Consider the following 9759-nt stretch of genomic DNA (forward strand, 5'->3'; position numbering starts at 1 on the left):
TCATCATTTCTCTGACTGCCAGCAGATTTTAGTGGTGTTGGATTCTTTTATTGTTGTAGTATTATATGTTTTTGTGATTTTAATATTTTCATATTTGTTTTCTACAGATTAGACTTCTAATATGAGTTCTTTCATTACATCTGTAATTTTTTGCTTTTCCACTTTTCTCGGGGTGCCTCCGTGAATCATTATTCGTCTTGGCCTTTCGTCGCGTTTATTTATCAACTACTATTGAGATTGTCTACATTTTGGATTTCATGGTCCCTTCTCTTCAACATATTTATTAGTGATTTGTTCTTCTTCACTATATCCTTTTATGGGCATATGTATGTTTCAATAAATATTTTATTTCATTCCACTTGTCCTTCACATATTAATATCATATTTTGCTCTGTATCACATTACATTCACTCACATGTCCTCATGTTGTATTCTACTGTATGGAGGGCTCGTTTTTTCACATATTTTTCATTCATTTTTTCACTTTTTCTTTTCATCACATCATCATTTGTCTATTCCCCCATTTTTCACTCTTTTCATTTGCAACCCTTTATTTCCTCATTATCACATCACTACTTACTTTGCTTCATGCATCATCTTTTTCACTCACATATGTACTTTGTCACTTACACATGTTTTATACTTTATTTGCTACAGTAAGCCCAGTAATTTATAATCATTGTGTTCGTTTTTTTCTGATATTCCAATTTGTTGTGAAACATCCATTTATTTTTTCCTCATGTTTCTTTATGTATATTACTACGTCTATTATTGTGCCTTTCCCAGTCTCATTTTCGACTATGGCCAAGCTATTAAATACCATTTTATTTTTGCATGAGCCAACCCATTCACACTGTTGTTGTATCCAGGGTTACCTGTTCCTCGCTGTGTCGCTCCCCTGATTGGTGGACGAGTGACCGGCCACCGTTCCGCCACTTGTGACGTGCTGGACTCCGGACTCACGTGACCGTGTCAGCTGACGCGGTGACGTGTATCCGGCTCCTGCCCCTCATGACCGGTGTTTGCGGCGGCGCGGCGATCTTGGATCACCTTGAGGCAGCGACCTGTAAGTATGCAGCGAGGTATATATATATATATTCTTTACATATAGGATACCTCCTTTTGGATACCTCATAACAATTGGCTGGCTCTTCCTTAAAAGTGGCACTTGCATTGTCCAACGCTACCCCCAGACGAAGGCATTTGCGCCGAAACGCGCGTTGGGGCAGACATCTTGCTGTGCACTCAGTCCTGGACCTATCATGGGTATGCTTTATTGCTGCAATTTGTTTTGAGATTGCTTCATTTGTCAATATTATCTACTCTCTGGTGTTATTTTCACATGCATTTTGCTATTTACCCTTCTACCTTTTCACATGGCACATGCTCATTTAACTCTGTCTAATTATTGTGGACAGGATATAATTTATAGATGCATACAGTGATAGGTTTTGCCACTAGGCATTTAATATTATCCTTTGCCTATATGGCTTGCTCATTGCAGTGAGTTGCATGACTTGTATGTCTTTTTTAACCTGTTGGTTGTGGATTCTTTTTAATTATTGTACATCTATTTGTCATTTTCAATAAAGTATTTTTCTATTTTCTTATATTTCTAGTTCATTGGCGTCTTTTTCTTTAGGTTATAACTCGTCATAGATGAGCCCGAGAGCAGGAAAAAAAGGTCAACAGAAGAAAGTTCAGGGGCGTCAGGAGCCAAGGAAAAGGCCCATTCCTGGAGGCCGTCCTGGAGCCAGGACCTAATCATATCCACTCGCTGGCTCTCAGAACCAGAGGAGTGGGGTCTTAATCGGAAATAGACTCTTCAACTCTCCCGGAAAGAGAAAAAAGTCTTCCGGTCCCCTGAGAACCGGTCAGGCAACTTGAGGTGGGGTTCAACAGGTGAGGTGAAGGGCACTACTTGGGTAGCATCACGCTGGTTGAACCTCTGAGCCAGTCTTGGACCTGTAGGGAGAGACCCTGCATTTGCTGAGCCAGGAGCTCAAGGGGGTCCATAGTAGAGTCAGGGACCAGGGTAAGAAAAGGTATATGGGCTTGTGATTATGTAACGAATCGGGGTAGGGAGACGGGCAGGTGAGCCCTAATCCACCCGCAACTCAGTCACTGCCTACATGCAAGGCCCATCCTAAGTGACGGCGTACAACTGGGCGACGGTCCCTACGCTGAATAAGTGAAAGACAGACAACACAAGACAATGGCACACAGAAGCAAAGGGGGAAGAAGGGTCAGTTGCCCACGGAACACCGTGAGCAACAGGAGTGGTGAACGAGCCGAGTCAATACAGGAGAGTACGTAGTGACAAAATCAGAGCAGGAGAAGAGTCAGTCAAGCCAGGGTCAAAAAGTAACAGCGGTCAATAATGTAAATAGCAGGAATTGCAGAGCCAGGAAACAAGACAATCACAGTCAAGGAACAACTGCAAGTCAGGGTATAAATAGACCAAGGGCGGGAGCAGAACCGTAAGGCCAGGCTGTGATAGTTTCTCCCTCTCCTCAGCCTGCGAGCCTGAGTGGTAACAGATCGCGTCACTCTAGCAGACCTTGGAGCTGATGAAGGCTGATTAACCCCGGGTGTCGACACAGAACCTGTGTCTGGCAAATCCATTACACATACCTACTATACTTTTGTTTTTTTTGACACAAAAATATTTTAACATTACATAATGTTTCTGGCTAACACGGTACTACACTATTTTTCTACTGTAATCCCATGTATAGAATCAAATCTTGAGTAAACAGCCAAATGTTCAGACCTCTAAAAGGGATTGTCCACTGTGGACAATTTCTACTTGTTAGAAAAGGCACTTGACAATACGACGATGAGAAGGTGTCCTCCTACTGGGACCCCCAACGATCAGTGGCGTAACTACCGCAGTAGCAGCTGTAGCGGCTGCTACGGGGCCCGCAGCAGGGATACATGTGGGATCTCTGGCAACGATAAGGAGAACGGGGGACCGAAAGTCCCCCGAAGTTCTCCATGACAAACCTCGGACTTCCAGGGTCTTTCTGCAGCTCCATAGAAATGACTCGCGCTTGTGTGCATGTGTGACCAGCGCACCTTTCATTTTTTTGAACTGCGCAGACTCCGGAAGTCCAAGGTTTGTCATGGAGAACATCGGGGGACTTTCGGTCCCCCGTTCTCCTTATCGCTGCCAGCGATCACACATGTATCCCCTATCCTGTGGATAAGGGATGCATGTCTTTTGTAGGACAAACTATAGGCCGTTTTTTGTTGGGGGCTGCATGGTGTTACCTACAAAGGGCGGGGGGGTTTAGGGCTGTATGGCGTTATCTACAGTGGTGGCTGTCTGGCGTTATCTACAGGGGGGCTTATGCCGTTATCTACAGGGGGGCTGTCTGGCTGTAAAGGATCTGCCAGACACAGCTTATGTGTCGACGCCCATGGTTAATCAGTCTGCACCTGCTCCTAAGTCTGATAGAGTGACTTGATCATCTACCACTCGGGTTGGGAGGCTGAGAAGTGGGAGAGCCTATCACAGCCTGGCCATATGGAGCTAGCTCCCGCCCTCTGTCTATTTATACCTTCATTTCCTGCTCCTCCTTTGCCTGTGATTCTGCCTGTTTCCTGGCTCTGCTGCTGCTTGTACTATTGACCTCTGCTTCATATTGACTCTGGCTTTACTGACTACTCTCCTGCTCTGCATTTGGTACCTCGTACACTCCTGGTTTGACTCGGCTTGTTCACTACTCTTGTTGCTCACGGTGTTGCCGTGGGCAACTGCCCCATTTCCCTTAGCTTCTGTGTACCCTTGTCTGTTGTGCACATATTGAGCGTAGGGACCGTCGCCCAGTTGTACGCCGTCGCCTAGGACGGGCCGTGCAAGTAGGCAGGGACTGAGTGGCGGGTAGATTAGGGCTCACCTGTCTGTCTCCCTACCCCGTCATTACACTGGCGTTATCTATGCGGGGGCTGTCTGGCGTTATCTACAGGGGGCTGTCTGGCGTTATCTACAGGGGGGTGTATGGCGTTATCTATACGGGGAGGGCTGTATGGCGTTATCTGCAGGGGGAGGGCTGTATGGCGTTATCTACAGGGGGAGGGCTGTATGGCGTTATCTGCAGGGGGAGGGCTGTATGGCGATATCTACAGGGCGAGGACTGTATGGCGTTATCTACAGGGGGAGGGCTGTATAGCGTTATCTACAGGGGGAGAGTGTATGATGTTATCTACAGGGGGGTGCTGTATGACGTTATCTACAGGGGGGCTGTATGATGTTATCTACAGGGGGCTGTATGGTGCTATCTATAGGGGGTGCTGTGTGGCGGAATCTATAGGAAGGCACTATCTACAAGTGGGGGTTGAGTGATACCCAGGGGAGGGGGGGCCCAGGTCAAAAGTTTGCTATGGGGCCCAGTCTTTCCTAGTTACGTCCCTGCCAGCGATCAGTTGTAATCTGGCAGTAAGTATTACATTTTCCTGTGGCACCAGCAGAGGAGAAATTAAGCGTTACACAGTGCCCAATTATATCAATGGGTTATCTGTGTGTAAGGTGCAGGATGATGGGTGACAAAATGGCTGAGATCGTGGTTACAGTTAACTAGTTCTTTACTTGGGAGAATGCTGGAAACTCGGCATGTACTGTATGTGATAAACTTCAAAATGCGTTCTTAATCAGTCTTCATATTACATGTAACTATGACAGCACCAGGTTATAACTCGGTTTACTGGTATAGTCCAACTGTATGGAAACATTTTGAGAAAGATTCCGTCATAGCTGATGTCTGTATTTCCCTCCATGTTAGTTGTTCTATACACCAGTGTCACGAAGGGTCTGTGGTCCCACTGGGCCATACCGCCTTGGCGGTAGGGCAGCTGGCCAACAGAGCGCAGGTCACAGTCTATGGTATAAAGGGTACCTGTGGCAGCACGGACAGTAGCTTGGCAGGAACTAGGCAGCAGGTGGACGACAGGTGTGGGTAGGCAGTCAAGCGTGGTATCCAGCACGTCACAACAATAGCAAGCATGGCACTAGATCGGGATATAGGAACAGGAGCAGGAACGGGAAACACTGGGAGCAGGAAACACTAGGTGACAAATTTGCATAGACGGACTAAGGAAACAACAACACTCAGGCATCGAACTAGGTGGCTGGACCCCTCTTATAGTCCAGGGTACTCACGGGTCAAAGGTTCACGCGCTGCTCCCTTAACAGCGGGGACGAGCGTGCGCGCGCACCCTACGGGATCCGGCAGAGGTGAGTGGATGCAAGCGCTGGCGTCTCTTGAGGAGGAGGCTGGGGCTAGCGCTTGCCGACTCATGGCTGCGGCTGTCAGCAGGAGGTTGGAGCTGACAGCCCACAGCCACGGACATTACAGTATCCCCCCTCTTACGCCCCCTCTTCTTGCGGCCAGAGCGAGAGAGAAACTTCTTCAGAAAAGTAGGGGCATTGAGGTTCTCCTCTGGCTCCCAGGACCTCTCTTCGGGACCAAACCCCCTCCAATCCACCAAATAAAAGGTCTTTCCTCTCACTCTCTTGGTGTCCAAGATCTCCTTGACCTCAAAGATGTCCGAGGGGCCGCTGGGGGCAACCGCGGGGCTGGGAGTGTTGGAATAGCGGTTTAGGATCACAGGCTTCAAGAGGGAGACGTGGAAGGAATTGGGAATACTGAGGTTAGGAGGCAGCCAAAGCTTGTAGGCGACAGGGTTGATCTGCTGCAGGACCTCGAATGGTCCGAGGAACCTGGGGGCAAATTTACATGATGGCACCCTCAGTCGGATATTCCTGGATGACAGCCAGACCTTAGTGCCAGGAAGAAACCGAGGAGGCTCTCTTTTCCTTGTGTCAGCCTTCCGTTTTATCCGGTCCACTGCCATTAGGATGGAGGATCGAGTCTGCTGCCAGATCTGCAAAAAGTCTCTAAACGTGGAGTCAGCTGCAGGTACCTCGGAAGCATCAGGCACCGGAAGAGGAATTTGTGGATGCTGGCCATAGATAATGCGGAACGGAGTATTCCTAGTAGACTCACTGGTGTGATTGTTATAGGAGAACTCCACCCATGGGAGCAGCTGCACCCAGTCATCATGCTGCTTGGAGATGAAGTGGCGAAGGTAGTTCTCCAAATTCTGGTTGATCCTCTCGACCTGACCATTAGACTGAGGGTGGTAGGCAGAAGAAAAGTCCAACTTCACGCCAAGAAGTCCGCAGAGGGCTCTCCAGAACCTCAAGGTAAACTGAACCCCCCGATCGGACACAATATGCTGTGCAGGCGGAAGATGTGTTGAATAAATAATTTGGCATACTGAGGAGTGGAAGGAAGGCCGGTCAGAGGAACTCAGCAGGCCATCTTCGAAAATCTGTCCACCACTACCCAGACAGTACTGCATCCAGCAGAGAGAGCCAGGTCCGTGATAAAGTCCATCGCTATATGCTGCCAGGGAGCATTGGGCACAGACAATGGCTGGAGCAGACCAGCAGGTATGGAGTGGGTCGCCTTGTTGGCTGCACATACCGCACAGGAAGAAACGAAGTCCACAATATATTTGGGCAGAGTAGGCCACCAGAAATGACGAGCAATCAAATCCCGGGTCTTACGTAACCCCGCGTGACCTGCCAGTCTAGAGAAGTGACCCCAGCGGAGGATTCTTCCATGATCAGCCAGGCGCACAAAAGTTGGAAGATGGACCGATAATATTCTGTGGATTCTCAATGGTGTCTTCTGTCTCGAAAAACCTGGACAAGGCATCGGCCCTCACATTCTTGTCGGCCGGGCGATAATGAAGCTCAAACAGAAACCTTGCAAAGAACAGTGACCACCTGGCCTGACGAGGGTTCAGCCGTTGGGCCGTCTGGAGGTAGGTCATATTCTTGTGTTCCGTAAAAATCAAGAACGGGTGAGCTGCGGCCTCTAGTAGATGTGTAAAGGATTTGCCTGACACAGCTTCTGTGTCGACGCCCGTGGTTAATCAGCCTGCATTTGTTCCTAGGTCTGCTAGAGTGACTCGATCTGCTACCACTCCGGCTGGTAGGCTGAGGAGTGGGAGAGCCTATCGCAGCCTGGCCAGATGTTTCTAGCTCCCGCCCTTGGTCTACTTATACCTTCATTTGCTGCTTGTCCTTTGCCTGTGATTCTCTTGCTTCCTGTCTCTGCTATTTCTGCTGTTACCATTGACCTCTGCTTCATATTGACCCTGGCTTGACTGACTATTCTCCTGCTCTGCATTTGTTACCACGTACACTCCGGGTTTGACTCGGCTCGTCCACTACTCTGTTGCTCACGGTGTTGCCGTGGGCAACTGACCTACTTCCCTTTGCTTCTGTGTTCCCTTGTCTTGTTTTGTCTGTCGTGCACATATTGAGCGTAGGGACCATCGCCAAGTTGTACGCCGTCGCCTAGGACGGGCTGTGCAAATAGGCAGGGACTGAGTGGTGGGTAGATTAGGGCTCACCTGTCTGTCTCCCTATCCTGACATTACAAGATGTCTCCACTCCTCCAGAGCCAATTTGATGGCAAGTAACTCCCGATCCCCAATCGAATAGTTGCGTTCTGCGGAAGAGAAGAGCTTAGAGAAGTATCCACATACCCTTGACTTGCCCTTGGGGCCTCTCTGGAACAGGAGTGCACCAGCACCGACAGAGGATGCGTCCACCTCCAACGAGAACTGTAGAGAGACATCCAGATGATGGAGGATAGAAGCTCTTCAGGCTATTGAATGCAGACTCTGCCTCGGGAGTCCACATCTTGGCATTCATACCCTTCTTAGTAAGTTTAGAGATGGGAGAAGTCAGTGAAGAGAAGTTCGGAATAAACTGCCTGTAAAAGTTAGCAAATCCCAAAAAGCGCTGTATGGCCCTCAAGCCTTGAGGGCGTGGCAACTACAGGATAGACTTTACCTTCTCAGGGTCCATCTCGAGACCTCGATTCGAGACGATGTAGCCCAGGAAGGGTAGAGCATCCTTATCAAATACGCACTTCTCTAACTTGGCGTACAGACGATTCTCCCTTAACCGTAGCAGAACCTGACGGACATGTCTCTGGTGCGTCACCGGATCAGGGTTCGCCCATGCAAGGGCCTTTCCGGTGAGGAGAGAAATGATGAACGTGACCCTGGCGCCATCAGACGAAAAAGTCCTAGCGTACAAGCTGAAGTGGATCTGGCATTGATTAAGGAAACCGCGACAGGCACTTGCTTCTCCATGGTAGCGGTCAGGAAGGGGCAAAGAAACACGTAGGTCAAGACTGCCAAGCGGTGTAGACGGAGGATCCACATTTCCAGGAGGCGTAGTATGAGGAACAACAGCTTGTGCCTCCTGCCGACGTGCAAGAATGTTCAACGCCTGGAGGAGTTGGTCCTGTCGGGACCGGAGGTCCAGCATATCCGCTCGCATCTCTTGCGTCGTTGTCATAGTTTTGAACCGGCCAGCGGGGGCCTGAGCGTACTCTCACGAAGGGTCTGTGGACCCACTGGGCCGTACCACCTTTGCGGTAGGGCAGCTGGCCAACAGGGCACAGGTCACAGTCTATAATATATAGCGTACATGTGGCAGCGCGGACAGTAGCTTGGCAGGAACTAGGCAGAAGGTGGACGACAGGCGTGGGTAGGCAGTCAAACATGGTATCCAGCATGGCACGACAATAGCAAGCACGGCACTAGATCGGGATATAGGAACAGGAGCAGGAACGGGAAACACTGGGAGCAGGAAACACTAGGGGACCAATTTGCATAGACAGACTAAGGAAACACAACAACGCTCAGGCATCGAACTAGGGGGCTGGACCCCTCTTATAGTCCAGGGTACTCACGGGTCAAAGATCGTCCATGATGTCCGGTGCGCACCCTACAGGATCTGGCAGAGGTTGGTGGATGCAAGAGCTGGCGTCTCCTGAGGAGGAGGCTGGTGCCAGCGCTTGCCGACTCGTGGCTGCGGCTGTCAGTGGGAGGTTGGAGCTGACAGCCCGCAGCCACGGACATTACAACCAGTACCCTTTCTCTTTGGTCTGGTCGACGTAGATTAACTCGGCTCCACCTCCGCTTTCCCCAGTACTCACACTGACTGTGATCTCTACTGAGGCCTACTGGATCAGGCCGTCTCTCCCTCTGGGATGCAGCTTCTGTGGCAGGCCAGTTCTCTCCTAGCAAAGCAACACCAAAGTCGGACATGCTCTACTTTTATCGGAATGGAACAACGGGACCGTCAAAAAAACTGAAGTGTGCATGGCCCCATTTAAATGAATTGGTCAGGGTGCTAGCCGTCAGAAAAACTGCTAGCACCCTGAAGAAAAAGACTGAAGTGGGCATGAAGCCTTATAATGATGGTGTTTCTCAAAGATGTTTTTGATGCAGTTTATATTGGCAGGAAATATTTGTGTGTGAAGGACTCCGGACAGGCAGTGGCATCAGTCATTATATGTTTTTGTATTCTCTTAAGGCCTTATTCACATGACAGGTTCCAAGTGTCGGCTGATAAAATCTGCCTTTTTGGGACGTTTTTCTCGGCTGGTTTGCATCTGTTTTGCATCCGTTCCATGTTGCCGTTTTTAACAGCCGATTTTGACACATTTTGCATCAGTTTTTTTCCCTGTCTGTTTTAAAATCGGATGAATTTCATTTGTAAGTTTTTGCCACACACTTCCCTCTGTAGATAGTGCCACACAGCCCCCTGTAGGTAGTGCCACACAGCTCCCTGTAGGTAATGCCACACAGCCACCTGTAGGTAGTGCCACACTGCTCCTTGTAGGTTATGCCACACAGCCTCCTGTAATGCCACATAGCCCAGTG

Source organism: Rhinoderma darwinii, chromosome 2, assembly GCF_050947455.1.
Source record: "Rhinoderma darwinii isolate aRhiDar2 chromosome 2, aRhiDar2.hap1, whole genome shotgun sequence".
In the NCBI taxonomy this organism is placed as follows: Eukaryota; Metazoa; Chordata; class Amphibia; order Anura; family Rhinodermatidae; genus Rhinoderma; species Rhinoderma darwinii.